Source organism: Protopterus annectens, chromosome 1.part2 (genome assembly GCF_019279795.1).
Source record: "Protopterus annectens isolate FY-2018-M chromosome 1.part2, PAN1.0, whole genome shotgun sequence".
In the NCBI taxonomy this organism is placed as follows: Eukaryota; Metazoa; Chordata; order Ceratodontiformes; family Protopteridae; genus Protopterus; species Protopterus annectens.
Window position 1 is genome coordinate 874,228,826 of NC_056727.1, and position 15,818 is coordinate 874,244,643.

The following is a 15,818-nucleotide window of genomic DNA, read 5'->3' on the forward strand; positions in this document are numbered from 1 at the left end:
TCAGGTAAACCACACCAGGAGTGTTGCAATTACCTCCTGCTAATCTAATATACTGCGGGGGTACCCCCACCCACATTTTTGTTGCGTTCACCAAATACCTACAATAGTTACATCTACCACATGACCTGGTTCCTCTACTGTCCTTAATTTTAATAGGGTGTTCCAACAAAAATTTTAAATTACCTCCCACCTTATGTGAAAAGGTGAGCCCATGACCCAACAAACTAACAAGTTCATTGTTACATTCCAAAATCACCCAATTCTTGCACTTTATTATAAAAGTTAATAACAACAGAATTAAAGTGTTATTGGATGATATTAATATGTTGAACACTGACATTTTAAATGATAATAATAGTTTAAGTTCTGAAGCTAGATATGATAACATTTTTAATAATATTGAGGAGCAAGTTAAAGACAATGCTATTAGGAAAACCAAGAAGCTAAAAAGGGATGAAATAGAATACAAACAAAAAGAAGCTTATCCACTTCCCAAGAGTTATTTTGGGGGTAATGGTAAAGGCATTAGAAAGGCAATGATGATTTAGATACCGGTTCCCTAAGTTACGACCTTGGGGGGGGGGGTGACAATGCTCAGACAGTTTATCGTAACCATGAGGTGGGCAAAGTGTTCGAACAAGTCTTTCCGGTATTGAGGAGATCAGAATGGATTCTCAACCAGAATAGGAACAGGCAGAATTTTTTAAGGGGACAACAGCCCCGAGGGGGCAACCCCAGAGGGGGCAGAACAACTATTGGAACAACCGCAACCAGAACAGATACTAGATAATTCTGGTACAAATAACAGGATTATTTCAAGTTTTGAGGGTAAATTGTTAAGCTTAAATGGCTTTAACATTTTTAACTATATGGACACTCCCATTGATGAAGTTCACTTCTCTTTATTTGAAAAGGGGTTTAAGTTTGTCCCTGGTAAAAAAACTGACATTTCTTTTTTTTTTCAATAATCATTTTTTATTATTTTTCACAACCATATTACAAATTCACACATTATATACAATATATACAAAATGCTTCCATTGGTTAATTTCACATATATATCAACCTCATGTATTGATCAAAGGTACAGCACTCACAATCAAAAGGAAAATAATAAAAAAAAAAAAAAAAATCCAACATTAACAAATCCAAGCCAACAATCTGTCTTTTCTGTACATTTTCTATCTAATCAAAGGTTGATTTAGATTATATTCTGGTTCCCGAGAAAAAGTGGATAGTAACCTCTTAAGCCAAAATAATATTAAAAATTTGCTCCCAGATTTTTATGTTGTTGATATTTTTCTTGTGATCACTAATTAACAGTTTATGCGCTAAGATGTGTTTTATTGCCAACAATCTGAAATTTTCCCACGATGTCTGGGCTGGGTTCAACCAATTTGTGGCTATATATAATTTCATTAATAGGCAAATATTCATAATTACAATCGTTTTTGATTTATTTAGATTCTCCGGGGGAATATGAAGAATCATAAACTCCCAAGAGAGTGTTGAATTTTGGTAACCCATTTTTGTAACTGCAATTTTAATGAATTCCACAATTTATAAATGCACTTACAACTCCAGAACATGTGAAGCAAATCTGCTGTCTGATCAAAGCAATGTGGGCATATGGGTGAATTCTTCGCATCAAATTTGTGCAAAGTGAGGCAGTATAGTATGCATTGTTAAATATCATCAGCTGCGTAAATACCAATTTCTGAAGGGATACGGACTTTAATGTTAATTTAAATGCCTCCAATATCTTATTGTCGTCTGGGAATATCAATTTCTCTCTCCAGTAACTCGATAAAAGAATATAATTATTATACTTCCTCTCTTTTATCAATTTATATGCTGCGGTTATATATTTTCTATCCTGCAACAGCTTCCCATAGATTACGAGAAATGATTAAATCTTCCCTTTCATTTCAAAGTTGTTAAAATAGTTTATAACCAAGTCTTTTAGCTGTCTTACTATAATTAAATAGGAAATAGGAGTTCTATTTCTTTTAAAATATCCTGTACTGGTACTCCTAGAAAAGGATATAAATCGAGTACAGTTAACTCCATGATTAAAGGGAATTTCTTTAGATCAATCAATTGACCACCAATTGTTAAATTTGGGTTCCTATGAAACGGTTGGAAAACCATCATATATTTTAGTAAATTTAAGGAAGCGAAAAGAGTTTGAATTGCCGTTACATAACTTTTGATGTGCTCCATTAGCTTATATTTACTCATTGTCCAATTATTTAAAAAGGGTAATGCTTTAGCATTGACTCCCACTTCATTTATATGCTTGTACGTTAAGAGCACCCATTTGGGTGTCCATTTTCTATTATCACTATCGAAGTAAGACATCTTTAAAATCCTATTGGCCTGAATCACTAAATAGTACATTTCGAAATCCGGTAATTCCAGCCCCCCCTTATTTTTTGGAGCCATCAATTTTTCATATGAAATTCTCGTCTTCCTAGGTTCCCAAAGAAATCTTCCCAATCTTATATGAAGCTGTTTGAAGAATGTTTTGGTAATTCTGAGTTGTGCAGCTCTAAAAATATATAACATTCTAGGAAGAACATTCATTCTTATGATAGCTGCTCTTGCCATCATCGGTAACTTCAGTCTACTCCATCTTTCAAGATCCAATGTTATTTGATCTGTAGTTGACTTTACATTGTTAATAAAAAATCTCTATTTTCAGTTGAGAAGACAATTCCCAGATATTTTATCTTTTCTTCCGTCAATACTTGTCCTATTAATGGTAGCATTGAAAAAGGTGTGGGTGTCTTTAATGGAATATTTTAGATTTTTAAAATTTAGCTTGTAATTGGAAATTCTCTCAAAGATTTCTATTGCAGCTAATATTTTTTCAGTATCGGAAACAGGTGTGGTACAATATATGTTTAAATCATCTGCATAGGCAGCCATCCTAACCTTTATTCCATACAGTACAGGAGAATTATAAAAAACATTTTGCTTAAGGTGTAAAAATAAAGGCTCCAAGTAAAGATTAAATAAGATGGGAGATAATGGGCAGCCTTGTCGGGTACCATTTATGATTTTTATCCTATTCGAGCATTCGTGATTTATAAATAAATTTGTGCATGCATTTCTATATAGTATCCTTAACATTGAGATAAACTCCTGCGGTATATTAAAATAGGGTAATGTATCAAATAAATAATCCAAATTAACCCTATCAAATGCTTTCTGAGCATCAATAATTAGGGCATACAAATTCATGTTTTTATATTTCACATACGAGATTAAGGTATGGAGCGTTAAGGTATTATCCGTGGTCTGCCTCCCATCCATAAACCCCGCCTGTTCCTCTGATATTATTGGGTTTATTACCTTTTTCAGCCTACTCGCCAGAATGGATGTCATGATTTTCATGTCCATATTCAAAAGTGATATAGGCCTGTAATTATCAGGATTTTTGGAATCACCTTTCTCTTTTAATATCAGAACTGTCCTTGAGGCATTAAAATGAGGATCATTAATTCTATTTAGAGTGAAATAATTAAAAGTCTGTGACAATACACTGCTCAAAATCTCACTAAAAGATTTGTAGAATTCCGAGGTCAAACCATCTGGGCCTGGGGCTTTGTGAGGCTTCAGTTTCTTGATTGTTTTGGACACCTCCTCAACTGTAATCGGTTTGATTAAATCTCTATGAAATTCCTTGTCAATATTAGGGAAAGTGATTCTCTGTAAAAAATCTTTTCTGTCTTTATCTTGCAAGAGTGTCTGCTTCTCACCATAAATATGATTAAAAATTTTTTCAAAGGTCTTCATGATATCCGTCTTGTCAGTATATGTAGTATTGTTATAGTGTATTTCAGTAATTAATCGTGTTGATTTCATCTGGTTAATAATACGAGCTAATGCTTTCGAGGGGGGTTTGAATATGATTTGCATATTTAACTAAATTTCTTTGTTCATAAAGTGACAAATTTCTATTATGAAGTAAAAATAGTTCTTTTTGACATCTTAATAGCTCAGTTTCTGTCTGTTCATTATAGTTCCTCATCAAATCTTGGTCCAGTAATTGAATTTTAGTTTCTAAATCCAATTGAGTCTTCTTTTGTAATTTTTTATAATATGTAGCTTTTTGTATAAATAGTCCTCTTATCTGCGTTTTAGTTGTAGCCCATTCTATATCTATTGGGTGTCTTATTTTGGGAAATATTATTTAATGACTGTTTAAGTATCTCCTTGACTTCCATTAATATATCTTCCTTGGTTAGTAAATATGGGTTCAAGGACCAATTATACCCTCGAAGCCTCTTAGTATCCATATTACTACTGTTTAAGGTTAAAGTTATCTTTGAATGGTCTGAGAGTTGTCTGACTTGATTAGAAACACTAGGGTCAGCTGAGATCAACACCTCTGAAATTAAGAAAAAGTCAATTCTCGACCACATTTTATGGCAGGTTGAATAATAAGTAAAATTCTCTGCTTTCCCTTGTGAGTGTATGTGTTTAAAAGGGTCATAGAGTTTGAAATCCATTTTCAATTCTTTCAATGCTACCATTGCCTGTTTATTGAACGCTGAAGAAGCACCCAACTTGTCTAATTTAGGATCTTGATAAGAGTTCCAGTCACCTCCCAACACTATATAGCAATTATTGTATGACTGTAAAATGGACTAGATTGAAGCTATGAAATGATGCTGATTAACATTAGGGACATATACACATATTAGTACTATAGGTTTATCATAACATTTGGATGTGAGAAGGACCAAACACCATCTACCCTCCTGATCCATTTTCACATCCCTAATATCTCCCTGAAAGTGATTCTTAACTAAAATTGCCACCCCTGCACTATTTGTTGTTCCTTCCGCCGTCACAATCTTCCTAACCCATTTCTTATCCTTCACTGACTCCCACTGATCATTAGTCATATGCGTTTCTTGTAATAAAATACAACATGCTGATGATTTGAGAAACAAATGAAAAAACAGCTTTCTTTTTTCATGTTCTGGAGTCCTTTGACATTCCAAGATTCTATTATCCACATTTAACGTTCATTAGAAATATAACTCGATATCTAATCTCTTTGAGCAACCTTAGAATAACATAAGTTGGCATATCATCAATTGTATGGAAGCAAAACTGCCATCCTATCTCTACCCAGTGCCTACCCACTATTCCTCTGGACCAGGATGAACATAGGTTTTTTACATTACTGGAAACCATCTGAGTAACTAATCTACTAATTCTATTATTTAACAATGAAACCCCATGCAAAAAACCTACAACAACTACTTCTACGTCTACAAAGCCCAATTCTGACATTCCCTACTAAACACTACTTATAGGTAACTACAGCTCTGTACATATTTATGGATATACAAATAAACTAATTGTACCCTGAGATTCTAATGTACTTCAATTCACTTCAGCTTTATATTCAGCAATAGCAAATAACATTCTAATTTGTTGTTCTATACAGTATTAAATATTAGTTGACATAGAAAGCAGACAGTTATTTAACATTTCCTAACATCCTGTATCTACTGAATAAAATGATCTAACTACTTTAATCTGCTTTGTTCTTCCCCTACAACTTACCTACTAACATATTAATATTGAAAACCAATGCAGTTCAAAATAAAACTATAATGGCACTTTCATTTGTAATAACCATATGTGAATAAGAGAGGAACCAAGGGGTTAAAATAAAAAAAGAAAAAAAAAGCATGAAGGGAGCACAGCAAAATGAGAAGAAATAAGAAAAAATGCCTTAAATTACACATGAAAAAAATAACTTATTTTATGTTCTTTTATTATTATATGCACATTGTTTAAATCTGATCAACTAACCATTTTTACATCATTTATCAGTTAGAAATAATACCACCTATCTACAGGAATAAAGGAAAGGAGTAAAGAGAAGGGAGATATAGGAAAAAAAAGAGAAAACAAATATAAAAAAAAAACTACAGTACCTTATTCTGCCACTACATATAACCATCTCCTTTTTTAATACACAATGCATCTCCACAGCGTTTACCTGCATCACTTTGACTTCACACACTATCTTACAGTCCTTTTCCTGCAAAATAAGTCCAAACAGGTTTCTTTTTACTTCGCCAGCAGTTCCTCTTTCTTCTCAGCTATTTAAACTGTAAAGGCAGTTCAATCAACTGGAACTACGAGATAAGATAAGAAAATAAAATTCCAGGCCTGCTACAAGAAACAGAACAGACAAAGGATTTTAAAGCCTCAGATTGTCATAAATGAAACATCCCATTATCCCCGGTGCTGCAGAAAGCCAAAATGGACTGTTCACATTTCTGAAGATGGGAGAGCCTTAAAAATCTTCAAAAAAGTAGGTATTGCTTCTTTCCTTGTGCTTACAGAGTATTTAATGCCATCCACAGTAAAAATTAGGTTATTAGGATATTTCATTTAAAATCTGATATTTTTGTCAATCAGAAACTTACAATATGGAGCCAGCATTTGTCTAGATTGCCTTATTTGTGTTGGTAAATCCTGTGCTATAGAAATTTTATTATTTTGCCACATTATAGATCCACCAGATTTTTTAATAGTTAACAGTACTTTGCTCACATCTTGGTAGTTCAATATTTTAACATAAACAGGTCTGGGTATATTTGAAGCTTGAGATTCTCTGTATGCTCTATGCGCCCTTTCTATGACCATCTGCTTAACAACCACAGAGTCCTTGAGCAGTATTTCGAATATTTGTGTAATAGAAGTGATCAGGTCATTATATTGAATAGATTCTGGGATCCCTCTAATGATTATATTGTTACGTCTGGATCTTGCTTCCAAGTCCAGAATTTTATTTTGCATCATTTGAATGTCTGTTCCATGTGTCTCTGTTCTTTTAGTGAGCATTAATATGTTGTCTTCATTGGTAGCAATTCTAGTTTCTGCTTTCTCCATTCTTTCGAGAATCCGATTACATGTGTCACTAAATGAAAGTGTTTGAGATGTTAGCTCTTTTAAGGCATCCTGTATAGGTAGCAATGCTGATTTGATTTCTTCCATTGTGACCTGTTGATCAGATTTTGTTGATGACCCTGTTTTTGCAGTCTCTTGCTGTTTGATAGTTTTCTGTCTCTTGATTAAAGATTCTTTCTCCGGTGATTGCAAAGCTGACAGCTTGGTTTTGGAAGTTGTAGTTTCCATATTTTTGTCCTCCTTTGACATTTCGAAATTCTGCATGAAGATTTATTTCCCAAAGAAAAGTTACAAAAGTGAGATCAATCAGTCCTTTGCTTGGTGCTCTGTTCAGAGTCAACCTGACAATCAGATCCAATCCTGCTATTACCAAGTATTTTTTTTCGATTTTTCTTTCTCAGAACCAAAAGTGACTTCTGGTCAATTAGTAATAACTGCCAATTAGTTTGTTTACTCTAAGTATAACTCCACAGGGTTGATTTTTTTCTCAGGTATTTGAAGAGCTGAAGTACTGCAGTGCTTATAGAATGGCAGCCATCTTTGTTCTCTCAAAAAAACTGACATTTCTGATGTTTTGATTGATTTCAAATTATACATAAGAAAATTGAATTTTAAAATACTGTTCAAAGGTAAGACTGAGCACACGTGGAACCAGGTAGGATTAAAGAAAAAAAGTCTTTTTAATCCACCTTTGCACCTGATGCTAGCACACTATGAAAAAGTTTGTATGAGGGAAACTTTCCAGGAACACCAACTTTACAAGAATTACTTTTTTAATTTGTCCAGGGAAGACGTACTAGTGTTGAATCATTTTAGGGAAATGGATTCAATACGGGTATGAAACCCGACAAAGGGGGAGGGGTAGTACTGGTGGACAAGATGGATTATGTCAATGACCTTACCATTATGTTACAAGACACTGACAAATATTCAACAGCATCCCTTAATGAAGTACATATAGCCCACAGAAGGTTACAACTATTTCTGGAGGACAATTTATATCAAGGGGATATTAATGAGGATGTTTTAAATTTTTTAGTGAATGACCATCCATTAGTACCTACAATTTTGGAATACCCAAGGTGCACAAATATGTGCACCCCCTATAGATTAATTGTAGCCGGACAGAATAGTTCGACTCATTCCTTTGGGGGTTTTGTGGACCGTGTGGTAAAAGGGGCACTGCTCCCGGTCACCAATGTATTGAAAGATTCCTGGGATTTTCTAACTAGAACTAGGGGTGATTTTTTTACAGATGTTACTGGGTTTTCAACCATTGATGTAGTGGACCTCTTCAGTTCTATTCCACATGAAGAGGGGTTGAAATTATTTTATGAGGCATTAACTGAATACACTAACCTAGGTAACATCATGGTGAATTTTATAATGGAATTAATGGATTTCCTTTTAAATAACAACTATATTGCCTTTGAGAATAAATATTACAGACAAGTCAAAGTCGTTGCAATGGGGGCAAGTTGTGCCCCCATTTACGCCAATTTGGTAATGGCAAGGTGGGAATTCAACCATGTATTTAATTCTAGATTTGCCCAAGAATGGTTATTTTATGGTCAATACCTGGATGACATTTTTATTTTATGGAAATGTAGGGAGTCTTTAGTTTATGATTTTGTTGAATATATTAATGGAGTTTGTCCATATTTTAGGTTTACACACAAATTTAATGTGGACAGATTGACTACCTGGACGTTACTATTTCTAGCGATATTGACTTAGGTAATTTTACCACTGCAGTATACCATAAACCTGCCTACTCCAATTGTTTTCTAAGTTATAACAGTCAACATTCCCACCATGTGAAAAGAAACTTGTTCAGGGAACAAATGATCAGGGGAGCAAGGATGTGTTCCACATTAGACAACCTGAAAAGGGAACTAGGCAAGTTAAGCCAGATGTTTATAGCCAGAGGCTACCCTGAGAATTGGGTTCACCAGACCAGTGTGGAACTTATTGATGGCTGGGGGACCAAGTTTAAACGACTACTGGGGCAGGATGACCTTCATTTGAGACAGGGTCAACCTGAGGTTCAGAACATGGTGGAGAGCGCTGTATTTTCGCATACTATGGTGGCACAATTTGGCATGTTTGGTAAAAAGGTGAGAGATGTTTTAAACAAGAATTGGGTGATTTTTGAATATAACAATTAACTTGTTAGTTTATTGGGTCATGCCCACCTTTTCATATAAGGTGGGAGGTAATTTAAATTTTTTGTTGGAACATCCTATTAAAATTAAGGAGAGTAGAGGAACCAGGTCACGTGGTAGATGTGACTACTGTAGGTATTTGGTGAATGCAACAGAAATGTGGGTGGGGGTACCCCCGCAGTATGTTAGATTAGCAGGAGGTAATTGCAAAACTCCTGGTGTGGTTTACCTGAGTGTTTGTATGGGATGCAATGGTTATTATGTGGGTAAGACCGAGAGGGCAATTAGGAAGAGAATATATGAGCATTTATATGCTATCAGTACACAGAATTACAACTATGCCCTTTTTAAGAGCACTCTTACTTACCTGGTGTTTTCTGGCTTCAAATTTGGCATTTTAGAAGTGGTGGTTAAAAATGTCAGAGGGGTAACTGGTCAAATCAGATTGAGAAGGCTGAGTTGAAGTGGCAACTCCACTTAAATGCTTGCCAGCCCCCTGGCATGAATGAACATGTATCTGTAAAGCCTATTTTGGTTGAAAAGGCTTCAATACTTTAATGAAATTATTTTTATATTTTTATGTAGCTAGTTGTTTTTAAATGTTTTGTCTCTTTAAGAAAGGGCTGATTTATTAATTGGTGTAATTATATAAAGGATGTGAAGTTAAGCACTTTTGGTTTTGATAAAGTCTGCATCGAGACAGATGAAAGCGCTTACCTACTGCCTGGATTATTTATTGCTGGGATTTTTGTTTGTTATTAAACTTTCTATCTCTATTGGAATACTGACTCGATTTTTTGGATTGCTGTGGGATTCTGGCCTGAGGTGTGGTGTTTTGTTTTACTAGTTGCTTTTGTTCGCCACTCTATGCACGTTCTGGTTGTTGGACTTCTTTCAGGATGGAATTACAGAAGTCATACCCTCAATACAGGACTTAGCAGTAAAATTCAACAGTTTTGGGTGAAAATTAACTTTGTTCAAGATAACTGTACAACAAACAGAATTATTCAAAACTTTAGTTCAAAAGCAAAACATTCAGGAAAAAGATATGGAAACGTCACTTAGTGACATTGATGGCTGGATAAAGGAATAAGAAAATCAACATGTATTCTATAGCAGAATACACAGCTGACAAAAATACAAAATGTGTAGATCTAGGAGTAAAAATACACAGTTTTTAGAATATTTTGAAAATTGGAAAGAGAAATATAATGAATTTCATAAGAGCTTAATAACAAAGACACAAAATCTTCAGAAAGGATCATCCTGTAGGATAGAAAGAGCTCAGAGGCCTCTATGTAAACAATCTATCATTTATTATGCTCACTATACCCTCAAGATCAAATTTTATTAAGTTATACACACTTTGGCAAACAGCTTGTACTGAAAACAGCCTGTCCAGTGGCCCAGTAAAGACTAGCAGCAAGATTATAATATTTGACAATGGCTATACAAAAATAAGAAAAAGACAGATTGCTTCCCTTTTTCCAAATTAGTACTTCGTGTACCTTGTTTTCAGCAAAGTTAAAACTATTTCTTCCTAATGGAGAAATAATTTTTGACTCTAAAAGAAGAAGCAACTTTTGTGCAATGCAACAACACAATATCTAGTATGGACACTATTGAACAAACTATTATTCACTTCAGAAACCATCTAATCAAAAGATCTGGATAACTGTTGCTGCTACAGATAAAAATAAGGCTACTTATCAATCTTCAAATAAGAAAAACTAATTTATTCACTGCCTGAATTCCATCTGACATAACTTTATGTTAAATGACCCTGAAATATTATTTGTGTAAACGTCTTTGTAACTATGCATTAGATAGCATGATTATCCAAATTATAATATTTCTTAAACTGGAGAGGATGAGGAAAGACAATCAATCATTCTTCAATATAAAGCAGATTAAAGTCTAATTCTTTTTGATAGATTCCCCTTAGAGACTTAAATCTGAAAAATTAGTTAATGAAATTATTAAAAAGTTTATTGCACACACTCTGTTCGATTTTCTCCTAGTTTACTAAATTCACTTGTTGGTCATGTGTATTACTTAGTTCCGTAAAAATACTGTTTTATATTAAAACCTGAGTATATATATATATATATATATATATATATATATATATATATATATATGGATCCCCTTCAGTTAACCTAAACGCCACAATGCCGAAACACAAATCACCGACACCAACAGACCAACAACACAAAATACCGACAATACACACAACCATACACGCACTAACCGTAACCCAAACCCTAACCCTAAGGTCCGACACAACCGCACACTTACCCTACCCGCACCCTAACCCTAACTCACTTAACCCACCCCTAAACCCACAGTCCGTCACTATCGCACACACACCCTACCTGCACCCTAACCCTAACTCACTTAACCCACCCCTAAACCCACAGTCCGTCACTATCGCACACACACCCTACCTGCACCCTAACCCTAACTCACTTAACCCACCCCTAAACCCACAGTCCCTCACTATCGCACACTTACCTGTCCGCTCCCTAACACTAAATCCCTCACTCTATCGCACACTTACCGAGTCCGTCGGGTTCTCACCTTGTCGGTCATCTGCGTTGTCGGTGATTTCGGCCCGTCAGATTCCTTGTCGGTCTAGTGAGCTTTCGGGCATCTAAAGGTGATCCATATATATATATATATATATATATATATATATATATATATATATATATATATATAAATTCATGATTAAGACGTATGCTATCACTAGTTCTGTCAGAGTTTCACATAGGTTAAATTCAGTCAGGATCTCTCATTAGTCATTGCAGATGGACAAGGAACAGAATGGGATTACAATGGTAATAATGTATACTGAGTTGCTGGCTGGAAACCTCACAAAGTGAGATAATACTAAGAGTAATACATTTTACAATGTTTGAATAAAAAGAAAGCGTAAAGACAGGCAGATTTGGGTTCAGAAATGGAAATATGCTTCTACATATTGTCTGACTAAATCACAATAAAAATATGATCACATCCTGAATTCTCAAACCCAAAAAGATGTCTTGAGAACTTTTATATGCCTACACTCACAAAAATATCCAAAAGGGAGTTAATACCTTCATCCCCACTTAATAACGGACACACCACAGTCTAGGCATTCTGAATAATTACACTTTTTAAAGACACAATGTAGCAGTACATATGTATGTATATGGGTCTATGTCAGATGATGGAATTTTCTGAAACTTGAAATTCATACGGTCAAGACCATATGATCGAGCTTCCAAAAACTTGAACATCAAAAAAAAGGTAAATTTCCCACACTGTACTGTGATCTCCATTCAAAAGCTTTGGGTTTTCAAAAATTCGATCATATGATCTTAACCATATTAATTTCAAGTTTCAGAAAACTTGATGAACTGATAGGGACCTGTGTGTGTGTGTGTGTGTGTGTGTGTGTGTGTGTGTGTGTGTGTGTGTGTGTGTGTGTGTGTGTGTGTGTGTGTGTGTGTCTGTCTGTCTGTGTACATGTGGGGGTTGCAATGCCTTGCACTGTTTGTGTCTTACAGCAACATATATCAGCTTGCATATGTTGAAAATAGATTTAAAACCACCTGTAACATGAAGTTATATAACAATGTAATAACAGCTGTACATAAAAAATCATGCCCTGGATACCCTGATGTAATTTATACAGACAACTTCAGCATTTGAATAACTATCAATAAATTAGAACAACTGAGTATTGTAATCTTGATAAGATTAATAGCTGCATGAGTTACATATAGGCAACGGCAAGTTTCAAGCAGCAATTGGACAGGAACATTTCTAAGTTAGAGTCAGGATGTCTCACAGGGCTCTGTTTTAGGTCCATATTCATTTAGGTTGCATCTTTCAGATCTATGTTTTTCATCTGAGGTGTTCTACAGTCTGTATGCAGATGATTTGAAAATGGATAACCTGATTACATGTGTTGCAGATAGGGTAAGTCTACAAAAAGTACTTGACTAAATTGACACAGGGAAATAATATGTTGATAAATACATCAAAAGCAAAGCATGTGATATTTGGGAGACATAAACTGAAACTGTAAATTAATTAACCTTGGTATCTGGGTTGATCGAGCTTTGAGTTTTTCTAATCATATCAACAATTTGGTTAATGATAATTCCACAGTTATAGCTTGTATAAAAAGATTTATAACGTCTAGGAAATCAGATATGATGAAATAATTGCTTATTAATTACATTAGATCCATACATGAGTATGGAAAAATAATATGAACTCCTTATAAGAAACAAGCATGAGTAAATAGGAAAAAATACAGAAAAAATATACCAAGGGCATCTATGGGTGTGAAAATATAACTTAAAATATCTGAACTTGTACAGTATCTCATATAGATATTTAAGAGGAAACTGTATTCAGGTACATAAGGCTTTTGGAAATAACGACCTCTCGGAGTATTTCAGGTTATCAAAAAGTAATATCGAATCATTAGACAACCCGTGTAGAAGATTATATAGGAATGAGAACTGTACTAATCATTTTTCAGCGACAGCAGATGATGCATGGGACAGACTACTAAATTACATTAAAGCAAGCACTACTTTAGATATTTTTAAGAATAGCTTGGACACTTATTATGGGAATAACTGCTCTGGTATATTGACTGGCTAGAAGGACATTATTACTCATACCTGAAGTATTTCTATGTATGTATATATGTAGCACTGAGCTGACTATGCACTATTATTGCTATTACTTACATGTGTTTATTCAGTTGATCAGAATCAGACATCTGAGATACACACAGTCAATGAATTGTCTGAAGATCGGTGTGTGTGTGTGTGTGTGTGTGTGTGTGTGTGTGTGTGTGTGTGTGTGTGTGTGTGTGTGTGTGTGTGTGTGTGTGTAAGCATGCATGTGTGACTAAGGGGTTATGGTGGATTGCCTTCTATGTATCTGAAAGCATTATGCTAAAATATATTTATCTAGCTGACATTTATGTATTTATTCATTCATTTGAACACAATCAGACATCTGAAGTATACACTGTAAATAAAGAGGCTGAAAAAGTATATATGTAATATATAATGTTTGTAAACAAAATGCTAATATGGTTTGTTTTCATGTGTGCATATGTCTTAAGTGATAATTTAATAAAGCTGTTTTAATAACTAAATAGATATTTCTTTTTAGGCTGTAATTAGAATATGTGTTTGCATGTGTGTGGGGGGTTATAAAAGCTTTCACTTTGTCCTTATGACAGCAGTGAGTTGAAATACATTATTGTGGCTGTTACATACATACATACATACATATATATATATATATATATATGTGTGTGTGTGTGTGTGTGTGTGTGTGTGTGTGTGTGTGTGTTTGTGTGTGTGTGTGTCATCTGAGATGAAATTTAATAAAGTGGATGTAATTAGTAGGCACATCTGTGTGTGGAGTGGATGTTCATAGGTTATTATGAGGCTAACTGCTCTTGTGGGTCATTTTAAGCCTAGAAAATTACCCCACATAAGAATGAAACCCTGCACCTCTTGTCTGAAAGGTAAACAAATTAACCATTATATCTGCCTACCTACCTTAATGAACCCTGAAATGTACTATTGTAGCAATTGCTTATGAATGTGTTCATTCTTTGATCAGAATCATATATCTGAGATCTAAATCAAGAAAGTATCTGTATTCATGTGTGCGTGCATGAGTGTGTGTGTGTGTGTGTGTGTGTGTGTGTGTGTGTGTGTGTGTGTGTGTGTGTGTGTGTGTGTGTGTGTGTGTGTGTGCTCACGCTTACAGGCATACAGGCATACATGTGTACATGTGTGTAGACTTGGTGGTTTGAAGTAGGTTGCTTTTTATCTGGCAGCAGCAAGCCTCTGTAATGAAACAACACACTGGCATAAACAACAGGTATACATTGCTGGAACATTAAAACAAACAAGCAAGCTAAATATACACAACAAAACAATGAAGCAAGTGTGTGTGTGTGTGTGTGTGTGTTGTGTGTGTGTATGTGCGCATATGCACACACAAAAACACACACATACATAACACCCACTAAAAGATTGATTGATTGATTTGTGGGTGTGGCTTTATTTCAAATGATTAAATGAATTAAAGATTATCTTGATTATGGAATAGAGAAATAACATATGGCTGACATTTGAAATTAAAGAAAATAATAAGTTGTTCAGTTCCATATAATTAGATATGTAAACAAACAGAAATATGTTATAGCCATATGAATCACATAAACACTTTTGTGAATATTTTTTACGGGGGTTATATGTTCTCTTGCAGTTCCAACATCTTTGTTTTCAACCTATGCTGATTCTGAAGTTACATTAAATATGAACAAATTCAAATTAAGAAATTAAGCAGATATTGCATTTACTACACACTATTACAACATTACAATTAGTTCATGTTGAAAACATGATAGAGAGAGGTTTGAGAAGTTCAACGCCCCCCCTGCAAAATGCTTTTTTATGTGTATAGTGTTATTTTGTAAGATATAAAAGTAACTTTTTAAGAAGTATACATTGTTTTATGTACATACTCGAGGTTCTTAATCTTGTAATAGAAACATTAGTGGTTAGCACCTCAGTCTGATGCTTAGGGCCTAACATATATGAAACACAAACACATAGATATTATTACATTGAATCTTTACTTACATGTGCTAAGAGCCCACCCACAATCATAACC